The following is an 18,617-nucleotide window of genomic DNA, read 5'->3' on the forward strand; positions in this document are numbered from 1 at the left end:
ACAGCTGTGTGGTGACATCCCTGAAGCCAGTTGTTGGGGCCTCTGCCCAGCCTCTAGTGGGCAGGTGTTTACCTGGCACTGATAGACCCTCCCTCCCTTGGCAGGTCCAGCGCAGGTGCCAGGGGCTGGGTGGCCCACGGGGACTGAGCTCCCCTCTCGCCCCTGGGAGCAGGGGGAGGCAGTGACGGGGGGAACTGTGGGGTTCCTGTGCTGAGGACGGAAAGGTCCTGCAGTGTCATGTGCTCCTGCTTCCTCTCCCAGACTGGAGCTGCAAAATGTGGAACCTAGTGACGGGCCAGGAAATCGCCTCGCTGAAGGGCCACCCCAACAATGCGGTGTCCATCAAGTACTGCAACCACTCGGGGCTGGTCTTCACCATCTCAACCTCCTACATCAAGGTGTGGGACCTCCGGGACTCGGCCAAGTGCGTCTGCACCCTCACGTAGGTACCTGGTGCACGGAGGCTGCTCCGGGGGCCTGACCAAGCTAACCGTGCTGCCCTGCCAGTGTCCTGCACCCAGGGCAGCATTGCAAAGGCCAGGGGGCTGGGCCTGTCTGCAGGGCTGAGTCTAGGAATGCTGCAATGCTGGCCGCTCTAGGCTGGCCTGGCTTGCGGAGGCTCTGTGGCTTGGTGCTCTGCTGGGATAGCCTGTGTCTAGGAGCAGTGTCTGTGAGTTTAGTTGTGACGGTTAGCGCCACTACTCAGGGTACCCACTAGAAGGCATAGAGCAAGGAGGTAAGTGTTATATCCTTGGGGGCAGCCGGTTTAGGAAGAAATCACTTGAGGCCAGACAGCAGACAGCTAACAAAACCACCATTTTATTTACAGACTCAGAGAACTCACCCAGCCGGCTGAAGCTGGCTGAGCTATCCCCTAATAATCTAACTCAGTTACCATAGGAACCAAAAACCATGACAACCAAATACACAACAGTAAGGGTCTATGTGAGCAGAAAGCCAGGTTGGCATTCGCCTTCACCCCACCCTGTGTGTGCTGGGTCTCTGAATCGCTGCACGGTGTGAGCGATGGGTTCAAGGAAAGACCCCGGCTAGTGACTCTAAGAATCCTCAACTACCACCACGGTTCCTGTCTCATAGAAGGCGGCTCATGCCCTGAATCAAGCAGAAGGATCCTTTCCTGAATCTCACTGCACTCCCGGCCTCGCTGGTATTTAACGGCAAGGCATTGCACTGCAATAAAGTAAAATAGAGCCCCTGACTCACCCAAAATGGTCTCTGGTTGTTCAGCAGACAGAGGGCATTTGGATCACCATGTCCAATCAATTCCCACATTCTGAGGAATGTTCCAGGCAGCCACAGCCAGAACCTGATTGACCTAGGGGGAAATCGGAAAACTGAAAGGGAGGAAATGGAGGTCAAGGAGCCTCTACTAGCTCTTTGGCGCAGCCCCAGCCTCCAATATTGCTGCAATTGTCTAGAGATCAAAGAACTGGTTGACAGGACCATTTATGCCTTCCAGCAGAACTCTGTTAAGGACTCTGGCTCCCTCCTCTCTGGGCTGGGAATGGAGAAAGGAAGGCTGTCACTGTGCTATCTTTAGCTGCCTGGGAAGTGCTCAGAGGCTGCAGTAATGGGAGTCAGAGAGAAGGATGCACCAGAGGGTGTTATACATAGCCAGGCGTTTGCAATCCATGGGTGAGTCAGAGAGGTGACTCCATTACTCCTGTCAGCCGTCATAGATTTAAATTAACAGACATGTCCTATCTCCTAGAACTGGAAGAGACCTTGAAAGGTTGTTGAGTCCAGCCCCCTGCCTTCACTAGCAGGACCAAGTACTGATTTTTGCCCCAGATCCCGAGGTGGTCCCCTCAAGAATTGAACATGCAACCCTGGATATAGCAGGCCGATGCTCAAACCGCTGAGCTCTCTCTCCTCCCACAGCACCTGCTAAGTCCTGCTGAACCCAGCTAGTGGCTGGGAAAGGATCCTGGGGCAGAAAGGCTGATCTACACCATGCATCTGACCCTGCATGATGTCCCAGGCAGGGGCAGCTGCGGTTCCTTGAACCACCCTGGGAGGCAGCTGGGCTTCATGATGTAAAGGCAGAATTGATGTTCCCCATTTGGGCCCATGCATCCTCCCTCCCCTGCCTCCACATCCCAGAGCAGTGGCTCCACCAATGAGACCGTCCTCTGGAGCGAAGGAGGTGCCGGAGCTGACTCCTCTCCGGACAGCATGGCTCCGCTGTGGCTATGAGCTCAAAGGACCGCTGATGACCCCTCTGTTGGCAGGCTGGTACCTGGATTCCTCCTTCTCTTACCCAGAATGAGCGACTGACTATTTCCTGGCCCGGTCTCGCAAATTCTTTTTTCCGTCACCACATGCCAGAGCCTCGGCGCCCTCCTCTCCCTCCCTGACCGCATCAGTACTGCAGCCTCTGGATCCTCCCTCCCACACCCCGCACTGTCTCCAGGCCACAGACACCTCCGCACTTGGGATCTGAGGGCTGGGGGGCGGGGGAGAGGCAGCTTTTAATGAAGTGGCTCTAGGACTGGTAAAAGGAACTGGGTGAGAGTCCTGGAGACCAAAGCTCCCTGGTCTTCCACAGCTTGGCCTGGCAGGGACACTGGGCTGGCCTCACCTCTTCTCCCCAGGTACCTCAGCCCTAGCCTGGAGAGCCCACAGCTAGGCTTGAAAGGGGAGTTCACGTTTCCAAGGCCCATTTTCCATGGCCTCTCTGGAAGGTGGTTCCATGGTGGGGATGCCTGGCCACTGCACTGAGTCCTACCAAATTCATTTCAGGTATGGGTCACCACAAAGTTGCAACTTCTGGTACCTCCTAACCTGGGGCAAAAGGCTCCACAGACTATTGGTGGTTTCTCAAGCCATGTGCTTCTGTGGCATTCAGGCGTTTGGAAGTGATGGCCTTCTCCAGGAGAGGGATGAAGGACTGCATCCAATGGCCAGATCCTCAACTGGGGAAGCTCCATGGAAGGCAGCTGAGATACTTTAAATTACACCCGCTGGGGGGTCTAATCTTTACTTCTTAACACCCATGGAAGGACATGGGCTGGATGGGATGTTCTACCAAAGCAAACCTCCTTGTGATGAGTGACCCATTCCATCTGTCCCCATTGCACTTGCCAGTCACATGGCCAGAAGCTCCAGGGATGACACGAGGAGTCCGGTGGCACCTTAAAGACTAACAGATTTATTTGCGCATAAACTTTCTTGGATAAAAAACCCACTTCTTCAGATGCATGGAGTGAAAATTACAGATGCAGGCATAAATATACTGACACATGAAGAGAAGGGAGTTACCTTACAAGTGGAGAACCAGTGTTAACAAGGCCAATACAATCAAGGTGGATGTGGTCCACTCCCAATAATTGATGGGGAGGTATCAATTCCAGGAGAGGGGAAAGTTGCTTTTGTAATGAGCTAGCCACTTCCAGTCCCTATTCAAGCCCAAATTATGGTGTTAAATTTGCAAATGAATTTTAGTTCTGCAGTTTCTCTTTGAAGTCTGTTTCTAAAGTTTTTTGTGTTGAAGGATGGCTACTTTTAAATCTGTTATAGAATGTCCAGGGAGACTGAAGTGCTCTCCTACTGGCTTTTGTATGTTACTATTCCTGATATCCGATTTGTGTCCATTTATTCTTTTACATAGAGACTGTCCGGTTTGGCCAATGTACATGGCAGAGGGGCATTGCTGGCCCCTGATGGCATATATCGTCTTAGTAGATGTGCAGGTGAATGAGTCCCTGATGGTGCGGCTGATGTGGTTGGGTCCTATGATGGTGTCGCTAGAGTAGATATGGGGGCAGAGTAGGCAACAAGGTTTGTTATAGGGAATGGTTCCTGGGTTAGTGTTTCTGTGTTGCGGTGAGTATTTGCTTCAGGTTGGGGGGCTGTCTGTAAGTGAGGACTGGCCTGCCTGCCCTCCCGGGTCTATGAGAGTGAGGGATCGTTTTCCAGGATGAGTTGTAGATCATTGATGATGTGCTGGAGAGGTTTTAGCTGTATGTGATGGCCAGTGGTGTTCTGATATTTTCCTTGTTGGGCCTGTCCTGTATCTATCTCTAGGGACACTTGTTTTCTGTTTCCCTGCTGCATGCTAGAGTTTGGGTTACCTGCCCTCCTTGGCAAGTGATGGGGTCTTGGCTTGTCCTACCAGGGATCCACAGGCATTTCCATTGCCTATCCAGCACTGTGACGACATCCTGGTCACGTCAGAGCATTACTGACTCCTAAGTCAAGGTGGACTGTGGTGAAACAAGGATCAATGGACCCAGGGAGGGACAGTTTAGGGGAGATAGGGATGGGAATGGGCTGGGGAATGGTTGCATAGAGATGGCCCTGGGACAATGGAGTCAGGATGTGGGTCCATTGCCAGAGCTGAGGGGTGGCGGTGGGAGAATCTGGGGCTGTGGTGTGGGTAGGGATTGAGGGGCATGGGCAGAGCTCAGGGGGTGGGGTGGACAGTTGGGGTGGAACCCAGGTTGGGATAGCAGTGGGTGATGGGTCGTGCTTTTGGGGAATCAGCAGAGCTGGGCTGAGAGAGCTGGTTGCGGTGATGCTTGCTCAGCCTGGTAACTGTCTCCCCCTTTCATTCTCTCTGGGCCCTGGGGATCAGGTGGTGCGAGAGCAGGGAGCACGGTGCATGTAGGGGAGGCCAGTACTGGGAAGAGAACGCTGGCTATTGCCAGTCTGGGGATCCTCTGCAATATCTGAGCATGCTGACCAATTCAACAGGCCGGCGGGGAAGCAAATGGTGCTGGAATTCACATGGGGATGGATCCAGGATATGCTGAGGCATCCTTCTGGGCAGCTAACTGTCTGTGATGATCTGATCCTTTGGACGTGTGCCTGGGGCTCTTAGGCAATGTTTTCCTTGGGTCTAGTGATATTTAACCAATGCTTTGTGCAACAGCCTCTTTCGGAGAGGTTGGGCAATATCAGAGGCACGCATTAGCAGCCTCCCTTGACTTGCATGGTCTTGCGCTGCTGCTGCTTTGACCCACAAAGGTCCTGTAGCCTGGCACCCCCTGCCCTAAGCACCCATGAGCCTGCCTGCTGCCCACGTCTCTGCAGTAAAACGCTCAGTCTATGAGCCAGCAGAGGGGCTTGACTAGAGATGGGCTCCAGCGATAAGGACTAGGCTGTGGGTGGGGGGGCCTTCTTCTTGCTGGGTGGGGAAAGCATCATTACAAGAGGCCTGAAATGAAATGGTGGAGGTGGGGGCAGGGGGGTGATTTCATGGGGTGTCCCCCAGGCTTTGCACAGCTGGATGCTGGGGGCTCAGCCTGGATCCCAGGGTGTGGGTGGCTGGAGCGTAGCTTCCTCCCCTACACGCTCCCACTGGTGCTAATTCGCCCCACACCCCAGTTGGCATTGTGACCAGAGAGACCCATGGACTGTGGAGACTGAACTGCCCTGGGACCTCAGTAGTGGGTCTCAGTGGCTCAGAGCTGAGGCACATCGATGCAGGCTGGTGTGGGGGCTTCATTCACAAGGGCTCCCTCGCCACCTCTTCTCGCCAACCAATGCCAGGGATGGGGCTGGCCCTTGGGTTATGCTGAAGACAGGTTCCCACATGATTGGCTGATTATTTCCCACCCCCCTGCTCAAACATCTGCTCTCCCTGCACCTGCCTCCATGGATGGGGAAGCTCCACTGATTCAGTACTGAACAGGGGCAGCCAGGACTTGGCCAGGCCTCTGGGAAGCCACTTACAACAAAAGAGCTGTTGGAGGCTACTTCCCTTCCAGGTAGGAGGCTGCAGAGAGAGATCCGCATGGGGCGAGTGACCCTGGAAGGCACAGGGTAGCTGGGTCCTGCAGAGGCTCACCCACTCGGCTCTGCGGCGCACCTAGGGCTGGGGTTGGGGTCCTCTACTCAACGATCAGCTTTATGGAGATGTTGTGAAGCCCAGTCATAGGCTCCCAGACTCAGGGTGAGCTGGGAATGGAGGGGAGATGAGTGGGCAGTGAGCATTGGCCTGCTACACCCAGGGTTGTGAGTTCAATCCTTGAGGAGGCCACTTATGGATCTGGGGCAAAATCAGTACTTGGTCCTGCTAGTGAAGGCAGGACTTGATGATCTTTTGGGGTCCCTTCCAGTTCTATGGGATAGGTATATCTCCATATATTATGATTTAGAGGATCCTCTCCATCCCTGTGGCATCAAGGAGATCTGTCTGGAGCAGGACATCAGGAGGAGAAAGTGGACAGAATCATAGAATATCAGGGTTGGAAGGGACCTTAGGAGGTCATCTGGTCCAACCCCCTGCTCAAAGCAGGACCAATCCCCAGACAGATTTTTGCCCCCAATCCCTAAATGTCCCCCTCAAAGATTGAACTCACAATGCTGGGTTTAGCAAGCTAATGCTCAAACCACTGAGCTATCCCTCCCCCCTAACTGTAGAAATTCAGAGGAGGGTTTGGGGTGGGAGCTGGGAAGCCCGGAATTCTTGTGGCCAGGTTGGTTTGGGGAGTGAGCCAGAGCTCTGCAATCCCGGCCTGTGGCTGAAAGGTTGGGAAGGGGGAGCTGTCACAGCCATTTCATGTGGGTTTCCTTCCTCATCTCCTTGTGACTGTTCACCCTGGAGTTATTAAGCAAGTTGCTGTGGTCTAGGGAAATAGCTGCCACTCACACCTTGTGCTGCAGCTTCAACCTACAAGGAACCTGACTCCCATCCTGTCCCTTCACAGCCTTGTGCCCAGCTGGCACCCATGCCCTGAATGCCTGGCTGCCCCCCCCCCCCCACTCCGAGAAATGGCTTGGAGATGAAACCAGGAAAAGTTTCTGAGTCCAAATTCTAACCAGCCGTGACCCAGCTGGCCCAAATCAACCCAAACCATAAGAGGCTGGATGGGCAATTTGGCCTTGTGTGGCATGCTGCAGCAGAGCCAGCCCAGGCTTATTGTTCTGGCAGGTGGTGCTGTTATACAGAGACCTAGAAATCCCTTTTCTTGGGGTGTGAGTGGCACACAGTCTTGGAAGACACGCTTAGGAAGTCCTGGTTAGCTTTGGGATGTGGGTTCTTTCATGGGGGAGCTGTTGCAAGCAGCAGGAGAGTTGTTTCTCTGCCTTGAATGTCTCTAACTGGAGTCAGTTCTTGGGAGCGAAGTTGCTCCCTGGGAAGTAGGCATTGGTGTCTGGCCTGAGGATTCTGATTGCGGTCTGACCCCCGCTGTCCCAGGACTGGTTTATACACAGCAACTAAACAAGCGGCACTAAGCCAGTACCCTGACTCCATATCACTGGCTTCCTACTGGAGGAGAAATCAACCTGTAGGGCCTGATACCCGCTCCTGCTCAGCGGAGGAGTGGCGTTATTAGTTAATTAGTTCGCTGCACTCAGGCCCCCACCGTGCCAGTTGCTGAGCGAACACAGTAAAACACAGACCCTGCCTGTAACCGTGCGGACTCACCCCTGTCGGCACCTCCTGTTGGTTGTCCTTGGGAATTAGCTCGATTTCCAGCCCGGAGTGCCCTCTGCAGGCCGGTGATCCACCTGCCACTTGGCCCCCCATGTCCCTCCTGGACTCGGTGCCCTGTTATGTGGGGCGCTGCCCCGTGGCAGTAACCCCTCAGTCTTAGGGTCTCTCCCCACCCTGGGGAACCCCACCCATTATTCCCACCTCGCTTCTGTATAAGGCTACTGCCAGTCATTGTCTAGCCCCTGGGGCAGACTGCAGTATCAGCCTACTCATCACTGGCAAGGTTGGGTTTGGACCTGCTGCCTTGCCTACCCCTGGGCTGCCCTCTGCAACCCCCAGTACCTATTGGCCTTTTGCTAGGCCGCAGCCTGGGGCTTTCCAGGCAGGAGCGCCCTGGCTCCTCTCCCTTTCCTCAGCCCTGCTCCACTCAGGTACCCTGTGTCTAGCTCCCTGCAGCCAGGCTCCCTCTCTCTGAATGCAGAGGGAGAGTATCTGAGCTTCTGGTTCCCAGCCTTTTTGTACAGGCCAGCTGTGGCCTGATGGGGTATGGCCCAGCTGCGGCCACTTCCTTTTACCACTGCAGCCCTCCCAGACAGGAGTAGGGGACCACCCCACTACACTGCCCTAAAGGGATCACGTAGCAGTGGGCGGGCTTCCGCCCACCCAGTTTCCCAGAAACCCAATAGATACACTGCCCTAAAGAACTTGCATTGAAATAGTCAGGCCAAAGGAAGGATTCCAGTCTCACTTTGAATTGAGATCAAGAGCCTTAAGTCCTCTTCAAGGTGCCGTTTGCTGGGAACACAGGGCAGCTGAATATGGATGGAGTCCTGTAGCTGAAGGTTCAGATTTGCTGCCTTCTGGCTATAAGCCAACTGGCTCCCCCACCATCATCACTGACATAGGTGCCGACTTATATGGGCTCCCTGGGGCTTTAGCCCCAGGAATATTCCCAAGCAGGGGCTCTGCTCCACCAATGTTTTCTCCCGTGCTTGGAGCGCCCCCCCGCCACCGCCAGGGCTGGAGCTCCCCGCCCCCCCCGCCCGGCCCCAGAGCTTCCCTGCCTGAACGCAGCGTGTCTCTCTTCCTTGCCGCTGCTGCCGCTGCCTAGCATAACAGCAGTGAGTGCAAGCTGCTGTTGCTGACTGTAGCATCTCGGAGGGGAGGGGGGGGGCCCTGCTCGGCAGCCCTCTCCTCCTCTCCTCCCCGCCCCGGAGGCTGGAGCTTCCCTGCCTGAAGCAGACAGCGTGTCTCTCTCCCTTGCCTCTGCTGCTGCCAGCTGCTGCCTAAGGGCTAATATAACACAGCAATGCAAGCTGCTGTTGCTTGCTGGAGCACCGGCCGGGGGAGGGGAGCGGAGTGGAGGGGGCTGTGCCATGTTTGGCATCCCTCCCCTCCCCCTACCTGGAGGAGACGCAAAGGGGTCAGGGAGGCAGGAAGCCATATGACGGCAGTGCCCCTCCCCTCCAGCACCCACCCACCACAGGGCAGATGGGGGAGGGGATTCATAGACCTACCTGAGCAGCTGGGGCTTGGGTGAATTTTATGACACCCGTCCCTGCTCCCCCGCCCCATAGCCATCACCGCACAGACCCCACTTCTGCCCCATGCTGGGCAAGGGGCAGCCCCATCCTCAGTGAAGTTATGATAAGGGGCAGCAACATGGAAGGCCACCTGTGATGGCAACCCCGCCCCACCCCCTAGTACCCATCATAGGGGAGGTGAGTGGGCTTTCTGGACCTGAGAGGGGGCCTAGGAACATGTGCAGTGACTGTGGTGCAGAGTGAGTGTGCTGTGGGGGGTAGGGGGGCAGAGGAGGGGTCCTTCCCCTGGAGCTTGCTGCTGCCAGTGGTGGTGATGGGGAGTCCTCTCTGGCCCTAGCCCTGGGGCAGCCTGTCTGCACCCCAAGTTCCTCATCCTTAGCCCTGCCTCACCCCAAAGCCTGCACCCCCAGCACCGAGCACGCTCCTGCACTGTGAATCCCTCATCCCCAGCCCCACCCCAGAACCCTCACCTGAGGGGAAAAACATGCAACTTAAATTTGGTGGTCAGTTTGGAGTATCATTGTATTTAGCACAATATTTGATTACTTTACACCCTTCAAAGTATATAACTGGTCGTATACAGGTGTTTTCTCTGAATACTGTCTGTGTGCCTCAGTTTCCCCAATGCATTTCTTAAGGCTCTAGATGGTGGGATAAGGGGGTGTGATTGTTGTAAAGCCCTAGAGGGCCAGTGTGATGCTGTCTGCACAGAGAATGGCCGACACCCTGTCTCCAGGCAACTGATGGCCTGGGCCACTCTCCTGCAAGGTGCCAACTGAAGGTGTTGGAGAACAAAGAGATCAGGTGGCCTCCTAATGCTTGGAAAAGAGACAAAGGCCAGAGGAGGGAGTGTCAGTGCCTGTGCAGACTTCCGGGAAGCGCATGGTGTGGAAGGGGATGCTGGGATGCTTTGGAACAACTCCATACAAAGCCAGTCAGGACTCTGGGGGAGCCTCCTCTCTGAGCATACTGTCTCCAGGGCAAGAAGCTTACACCTTCCTGGGTCTGACCTCGGAGCATTCAGCATGCCCTTCCACACCATGCACTTTCCGCAGCGAGTCTGCCGAGGCAGGTCCTGGGGCAACCAGAGGTCCCTGCACCCCAACTCCGCAGTCAGATGTGACTCTCAGCCAGACAGTAAAACAGAAGGTTTATTAGATGACAGGGATACAGTCTAAAACTGAGCTTGTAAGTACAGAAAACAGGACCCCTCAGTCAGGTCCATCTTGGGGGGGGGGGGGAGCCCAGACCCAAGTTCTGGGCCTCTCCCGATTTCCCCAGCCAGCTCCAAACTGACACTCCCTCATCTGGCCTTTGTGTCTCTTCCGGACAAGGAGGCCACCTGATCTCTTTGTCCCCAACACCGTCAGTTGGCACTTTGCAGGGGAAACTGAGGCACCCACACAGTATTCAGAGAAAACATTAAGAACATTCCCACTTTGTCACAACAGGTGCAACAAAATTTAATACCGTATATTAGGTATTAATAGGCAAGTGCTGCTTCTGACTTTCCACTTTTAATTGACCCTTGTAATCTTGTGGTGCTGACGCATTGTAGCTTCATTTTATATCAGCTTACAGGGTGAGAGGGGGGGGCGGGGGGACCACCATTTTGGGCCCCACCAAAAATTATACGAACCTGCCGCCTATGCCGCTACCATCACCAAGGCCGCCAGCTGCCAGGGAGAACTAAGAATCTCCCAGTTCTGAGGTTCATTCCCGCCCCCCCGTCTGTAACCTGCTGCGCTAAGAGTGAGGGGGCAGCTCCTGCCCGTCAATCTCCCCCGGTCCACGCGCCCGCTCGACTCCCCCGGGGAACCTCCCCTGCGCGGCATCCCCAGGTCCCGCTCTCGCAGCCCCAGCTCCCCCCACCCGCTCCTCCGTCGCTCACTTGCCGCTGCACCGCCCCCACACTACCTCCCCCGGCCTGTCCCACTCCTGCTGCCAGCGGCTCTGGGCACCACCCCGTCACCATGGGAACCGGTGACCTCCCGCTGGCACATCCGGCTGCCCAGCCCGCCCCCTGGGGCGCCGAACGTCACACAGGAGACAGACACGCGCCTCGACCCGGGCTTCGCCCTCGCTTTCGGTTTCACCAGGCAGCGCCCCCCCACCCCCTTCAGCCTGGAAAGCAGCAAGCCCCCTACACTCCCCGGCACGATACCCGGCGTTCGGCGCAAACCTCGCGATATTTCACCCCTTTCCCGTTTCCTCCCTGCTCTCTCGCGAGAGGAGGAGCTTGCAGCGGCCGAGCCGAGGCCGAGCGGCCTGGAAGGTGCAGCAGCCCCAGCCTGGTCGCGAGGCGGCCGTTGTCCCGGAACCTGGCGTGTAGGTGGGAGGTCGGCCGGGCCCCCAGGGCAAGCGGGGGCTGACAGGATGGGGAGAGCGGCTGGATGGCTGTGGGGGCGGGAGTGGGCCGTGGAGCCGGGCCGAGGGGGAGCGGAGCTGTGTGGGGGAGGAGGCTGGAGGTCCGGGCGGGGAGCGGAGGCTGCGGGGTTGTAGGGGTGGGGAAGGGTGACCAGATGTTCCGATTTTACAGGGGTCTTTTTCTTATATAGGTTCCTATTACCCCCCACTCCCATCCCGATTTTTCACACTTGCTGTCTGGTCACAAGTGGGGTGTCGGGGGCTGGGGGTGGCATGGCGTGGCGTGTCGGGGGCCCTTTAAAGCACTGACCATCTCTCCCCCGCCCCCCCGGTAGTAGGTTTGCTGTGACTGTCTATAAGGTGCTACTTTGTTATAAATGACCGTTCCTTAGATACTCCTCGTACACTTGATATCTTGCTTTCGGGGAAGATGAACAGTGGGTTTGTTTCCTGATGCCCTTGGTTGGCGAGTCAGACTAGTAGCTTTTGAATGAAGTGGTTGGAGATGCTATTAATAAATAGTGCTAATGAAGGTTTTCTGTCACGTGTCAGAGTTGCATTTCCTGTTGGGGATTGAAAGGAGTCTGTTCTCTTGTGTGCCAGTGATTAAACTGTAAAGGGCAGTTCTGCAGGTTCCTATGAAATTAACATCCCTTCCATCCAGTGATGACTAGTGAACAGTGAAACATTCCTTTGTGTATAGTCACTTAAAGCAGGGCACTTAGCTTTTGGGGCTGCTCTCTCAACACCAAACTGAATTACTCTCAATGAGTGGCTAGATAAAAACAATGAGATGGTGGGGTGGCGGTAAGCCTGTAGCCTGTCCCTGATTCTTCTGGATTTGAGATTTGTTTTTGGTGATGCTGACTTTGTCAATATTTTACAGTGTAATCTGAAATTCTATTCTAGTACCATAAGATGGTGGTTTTCAACCTTTTTTTCATTTGCAGACCCCTAAATTTCAAATGGAGGTGTGGACCCCTTTGGAAAATTTAAACATAGTCTGTGTGGACCCCAGGGATTCACAGACTACAGGTTGAAAACCACTGCCATAAGATATACAATGGTGAATGTACTGATTGACCAGCAACTCTGCCTTACCTTGATGAATTCTTAGTTCTGATGTTTTCTTCAGCAACTCCAGCTTTTCTGCTGAGCTTCCTGAAACTATTGAGAGTGCCTCCTTGCCCTGAAGTGTCTGTTTTCAAAGAGTTGCTTAGTAATGCTGTGGTGGCACCTGAAATGTACAGTGTTGTATTCTGACAAAATTGCTTTGACAAAATGCAATTGCAAGTTTTTGGATGAGTAAAATGCAGTTGATCACCAATGCTGCAAGCAACATAGCATAAAAACCCACTCGCAACCCCACTCACCTCTCCAGCTGTCACTTCATCTCCTTCCTCCATTTCAACTCTAAGCTCATGGAATGTCATCTAACACCTGTCTTGAGTTCTTTTCCTTCAACTCCATCCTTGACCCTTTCCAATTTGGGAAATGCCCACTTCACTTGTTACCCGGGGTTCTTTCAACCCAAAGCTCTTGGTAACTTTTACTCTGTGTGAAGTGGTGTCAGGAAATAAATCGGGAGACACGGCTGTCCGACCGATAGATGGCTGGCACAAACAGGACAACGCAAGAGTGCTTTCACTTAAAGCTAAACTTTACTTAGTCTCAAGCACTTACACACGTCCGCAACAGGTTAGTAAAACACCCCCAACCCTTGATAATTTCCAAAGCTGAGTGTGGCTCTCGAGGGAGAGGGAGAGTCCAAAAGAGTCCAACTACCTCAAACTTTTCCCCCTTATTTATACATTAGTAATAGAATGACATGTCCCTTAAGGAAAACTTGTTAAATAAGCAGTTTCAATGGTCAAGCAAGAGGTTCCTTCTGATTATTGTAGAAGCAGCAAAGAATCCTGTGGCACCTTATAGACTAACATGCTGCAAAACGTCTGTTAGTCTATAAGGTGCCACAGGATTCTTTGCTGCATCTACAGAACCAGACTAACACGTCTACCCCTCTGATACTTCTGATTATTGATTAACCAGGTGTGGGTTTTTCCAGAGTTTGCAGCTCTGAGGCCCCAATAGACATTCCTGAGGCACATCCTGCTCTTCTAAAATGCATGTATCAGCAACTTCAACACAATTTTTATCAGGAAGGACGCGGGGTCAAGCTGCCCTTTCTGTGGCACCCCAAACCTCCTCCCCTCCTGCCTTGGTTAATCTGAGACTGCTGACTAGGCTGCTTTTAGCAATAAGCCATAGCTGTTTCACGCACTTTACTGGTTTTCTAAAATCTCCCTGTACACACTCATCTGACTAGTTCTCACCAAAATTCATGAATAAGTACTCCATCTTTGTCATTCTTATCTGTTGACTGACTTTGACATCAGTCATGCTCTTAAAATCTTGTCCTTCCTTTGGCTTGCAATGGCTCTGCCCTCTACTGGTTCTCCTCTTACCTGAGACTGCTTCTTCAATGTTTCATTCGCAGGATACTCCTCATCCTTGCTCCAACATTCAGTGGGGGTACTACAAGGCTCTTGGATTCCTCTTGCCCCTCTACACATTATATCTGGATGATCTGATTCAAAAGCAAGGCTCTAGTTATCATCTTTATGCAGATTTACAGATCTTCCTTGCTACTTCAGACCTGCCTTTTTCTATTCAGACTAAAACCTTTGTACTTCACATTATGTCTATGCATCTGAGAGAGACAAGGTAGGTGAGGTAATGTCTTTTATTGGACTAACTTCTCTTGGTGGAATGGACTAGCATTCAAGCCTAATCTACCTTGTGTGTCTCATATCCTGGGACCAACAAACTACAGTAACATCACAAACAATGATGGTATATACATTTCTCAGGTCAACCTGACAGTGCAGCCAAAACTGAACTGTTTATCTTCTCCCCTCACTTCCCTAAATTTCTCTCCCCTTTCTTAGTGCCGTTGTTGTCCACAGCTGCCATCTCTTTTACTCAGGACTGCAGTCTCGGTTTCATCTCTGACTTGTTCTCTTTCCACTCCGACATATCCAGTGTGTCTAAATCTAGCAGTTTTTCCCTGTATGGCATCTCTAAGACTGGACATTTTCTTCCATCCACGCAGATAAAACTTTTGCCCAAAGCCTTGTGTATGTCTACACAGCAAAGAAAAACCTGTGGCTGGCCTGTGCCAGCCAGCTTAGGCTCAGGGGCTGTTCCATTGCTGTGTAGACTTCTGGGCTCAGGCTGGAGCCTGAGCTATGGGATCCTCCTCCTGGAGCCTGGGCTTCAGCCTGAACCTGGCTGTCTATGCAGAAATGAAACAGCCCTGCAGTCTGAGCCCTGCAAGCCAGAGTTGGCTGGCATGGGCCAGCCGCAGGTTTTTCTAAGCTGTGTAGAAATACCCATTAGCTCATTGATTGCTGAAACTTCCTCCTTTATAAACCCTTCCTGGCTCTTGGGCAGTGAGTCAAAGTTTATGCCATGATCCTTTTGTCACTGGTGTTGAGTAGTATTGAACTAATTATGGTTCTGCTGGAATGGTATTCTCGCTTATTGAGGCAGTTGAACTGTTGATAGCTGTGACTGGCCTTTTGACATCTAGCCCTGCATATAAGTTTGGAGATGAGTGATTAACCTGTGAATTGCTATTCTATTTGGTCCTGCAGTAGCAGGCAAGATTTTGCTTTCATGTAGGATGAGCCCACTCCGGCTTCCATTGAAATCAATAGGAGTAGGCTGAGTGACTGAATTTCACGGAGCTGATTTAGTGATGTCCTTTGAAAAGTAGGAGGACAAGCTTTTAGGTGCGTGCTGTTGTGAGACTAGACACTTCTCTTCCATGACTCCTGCAGTAGGAATAAAGTGAAACTTAAGACTGTTCTTCTACATCTGCTGTTACACAGGTGAGAATGTTGTCAGTTTTACTCTACTGCCACCTATTGTTTATTCATGAGGGGAAGTTTTCTTAACATCACTGAAGAGTACATGGCTGCTATTTTAAATTCTGAATTACTTTCATCTCACCTAACCTAATGGTAGTTAATGCTGTATTGCAAGGGATGTTTATCAATTAGGCTTTGATCAGTGTCAATTTAGTAACATTTTATAAGTAATTATGATTGATATACAACCACATGAAGTAGCTTTTATATAGCTGATGTGTACTTAAGTCTACAGCGAATTTATTCAACAGACATGTATCTGCACAGTAGGTGAGTTAGGATGTGTGCGCGCACCAATGGCAAATGCTCACTTGGAACGTCTTATAAAGCCGATGTCATTGGGACTATAAGCACACCTGCTTATCTCCTCATCTCATCCCAGCTAAGGATATATAAAGGAGTGCAGTTCAACTGCTATTCATATTCTTCCGACAACTGTAGACAGTGAGCAGCAAATTGACTGTTTGTCCCTTTTTGGAAGTTTAGTATTTTAACTTAGAAATTTTGAATATTTAATAGTGTGACTTTTGTCAAAATTTTGGCCTCATTGGGCATTCCATTTTCCAGGCTCCAGTGAGACTTCCTTGTGCGATTGTGAGTCTGTTGTTCAGCTTTAAGATGTATACCTCTGAGGGTACTGTGTCTGCAACAGCTGAGTTTTCTGTACCTACTCTGCTTTCTCTGTATTAGATTTTTACCGATCATACATCTAGGGCTTGGGATATTAGCCTTAAATTCCACTTGTTGGCTAATTGAATATTGTCCTCTTACTGATCAACTGGAGCAGTCACTGTGCAGTACCTGGCCCCTATCTGGTGAATCAGGAACAGGCATCCAGCAGACTTCCTTGCCAGCAAAAGCTTGATGTCCAAGGACTTATCACTTATATTTGATACTGAGTGTTAGGCTAAGCTACCACCAAAGAACTCTTCAATCTCATAGTTGCCTTCCCCAAAATCTGACACCTAGAGTTGGAAGATGTCTGCTCTGTCAAGCTCAACACTGGCTTCAGTGTCAATGTGGAAAGACCTATTGAACCTTTAGAGGATTATTTGCTTGCACAGTGTTTATTTGGAGTTGAAGAAATGGAGCCATGTGTCTCACAACTTGATTTGATGTCACAGCCAGTGTAACAGATTAGTGTGCCACTGGAGGCCCGGTGCTAGCCGTCCCTGATTACAGAATCAGCCACACCTTGGTGAGATCACAGTGATTGCCCTATAAAGAGCAGTGGAAAGCTCAGAAAATTGTGGAGAAACTGCACAGTGTGTGAATAGCTCCTGCATGGAAGACTTGAGACCAAGGGAGCTGTGACAGAGAAGCACAGGGAGCAGAAGGCTCCTGTGGGGAAATTCAGATGGAGTTTGACCCTAGAAGTTTGGAGGTCTAGGAAGGTAGGCTCCAGATAGGAAGAGCTGGGAGGATGGGCTGTGAGAACAGACTAGGACAGAAGAAGAGCTCTGGCTGAGGAAGAAGACACCAGAGCAAAGTATGGACTGTAGTGTGATGGTGAACTTTTATTTTGGGACCCTGAGGATTGTTGAGCCATTTTTGTTAACACCCTTGCCTGGGGCTGATTTAATATCTACATGAAAATCTGTGTGCAGCAATTAAGTGGCTCACATGAGGGAGGTTAAAAGTGGCAGGGGGCCTGCAAAGTGACCTCTGGCTATGAGGGGGTGCTCATTAAATGGCCACCCCATTACAGCCAGCATGGTGCTGCATTATCTTCCATGCCAGGCACTTCTCTATGTTGGAGGCCTTCTAGCATCCGCTCCATCTGGTTTTGGACACCTTTGCTTCATTGGGTTTCAGTGCATCTGTATCAGGCCTCTCAGGGCTTCAGCATCAGTGCCTGAGGGAGGATTGATAGCATTATGTCCAGCTCCCAGGTGCCAAAGAGTCTGTTTGTTGCACTGAAAATTCTGACACTTCCACTCCTTTTTTTTTTTCCTTCTTTCTTTTCTTTTTTTCCCTAGGATGGGTAACAGAGAGAGTTGTTATTGGGAGTTAAGTCTGTCTGCTGCCATTTTTACTCGGTTAGTTTTTTTCCTTTGTGGCACAAAACAGGGAATCTTCTCCTGCCTCTCCCTTCCATGTGTCAAATATACCACACCTTGGAGAGATGGATTCTAGTGCCTGGGATCAACTTCATTGCTATTCAGCATGGAGTCTGAGGTTTAGCCTGTGATGCTTTCCTTTCAAGAGCTATCAACTCTTTCAGTTCAGGTGATGCTGTAAGCACTTAAAAGGCCATATGTGGAATCCCTCTGCTTTACAATTAGGTGGCTCTGCTATACAGATGACTAGTCCTCTGGCCCTATTGGGAGATGTGGGCTCAATGCCTGGAATCCAAAAGACCGATTCCCTCAAAAAAGCTGATAAGAGTTCATCCTGTTAGATTTATATATTGGAGAAAAATGGCTGCATCTTCTCAGCAGACGTCTTTGCCTTAACCCTTCGGGTTCATTTAGCTTTGAAGTGGAAGCTCAAGAGCTTAGATCATTGTTCCTCAAACTTTTTTGGTGATGCGCCCCCCCCCCAACCTGGTCCTTCTCACCGCTCCCCCCTCCTCCCCCAGAGTGGGGCTGTGGCCTATGGTTGGGAGCAAGCCTGTGGTTGGGAGCGGGGCTGGCACTGCAGTGGGGACCAGGGTCACGGTTAGAGTGGAGCTGGGGACAGAGCGTAGCTGGATGGTGCTTCCTCCCTGCCCCCCAGGGGGGCTGGCCTGGGCCCTGCTGTGCCCCCCGTACATTCCTCCGTGCCCTCCTAGTGGGTGTGCCCCACAGTTTGGGGACCACTACTTAATATAAGCTTTTCATAAACTTACCGCTGAGCGCCTACTGCCACTGTTGTTATCTTTAACTCCAGGCAATTCTGTGGTCCTAATGTCAGTCTCTCCATCTCATATTTTATGAGTTTCCAGGAACATCTGAGAATGGCTGATAGTCTCTGGCTCTGGCGTCAGTGGTGATGGGAGGGTGCGGGAAAGAGGCAGAAATAGTCTTTCTGTTACCTCCAGTGAAAGAGGCTGTGAGAAAAGCCAGCCAGTGAACGAAAGCATCAACTGTAGACTTCTTGTTGAGCCTGTACTTCCCCGTAATTGAAAGCTGACCAGCATTACCAGGTTACACAGAAAAGGTTCAAATATTCTTACCCAATCCCAAGTTTCTCAGTTGTGCAGTGCATACAACTCATGATGGGTCAAGAAAATCTGTTCCTTCTCTCCTGATCCTGATTGCCAAGATAAGATGTAGTATTCTGTCAAATGTGCATACAACTATCAGTTTGTTAGCTAATTTATGTCTTCCATATCTGGAATAAACTATCCCCCTTATTTTATCAACTGCTTGAGGAAGCTAAACCCAA

The 18,617-nt window shown here is 51.7% G+C and overlaps 1 protein-coding gene across 10 annotated transcripts in view; it reads left to right on the top strand.

The window, feature by feature from the left end:
- The first annotated feature begins 11,006 nt into the window (after positions 1–11,006).
- Positions 11,007–18,617, top strand: part of BTBD10 (BTB domain containing 10) — a 48,912-nt gene continuing 41,301 nt past the window's right edge. The window contains exon 1 of one of the 10 annotated variants that reach the window (XM_039536784.1): positions 11,007–11,281. The gene's annotated coding sequence lies outside the window, so the exon portion shown is untranslated. Of the gene's footprint in view, positions 11,282–15,189; positions 15,210–18,617 lie in introns of those variants that run through there. The other 9 variants (XM_039536785.1, XM_039536798.1, XM_039536786.1 and 6 more) reach the window with 9 other exon arrangements.

Source organism: Mauremys reevesii, linkage group 4 (genome assembly GCF_016161935.1).
Source record: "Mauremys reevesii isolate NIE-2019 linkage group 4, ASM1616193v1, whole genome shotgun sequence".
In the NCBI taxonomy this organism is placed as follows: domain Eukaryota; kingdom Metazoa; phylum Chordata; order Testudines; family Geoemydidae; genus Mauremys; species Mauremys reevesii.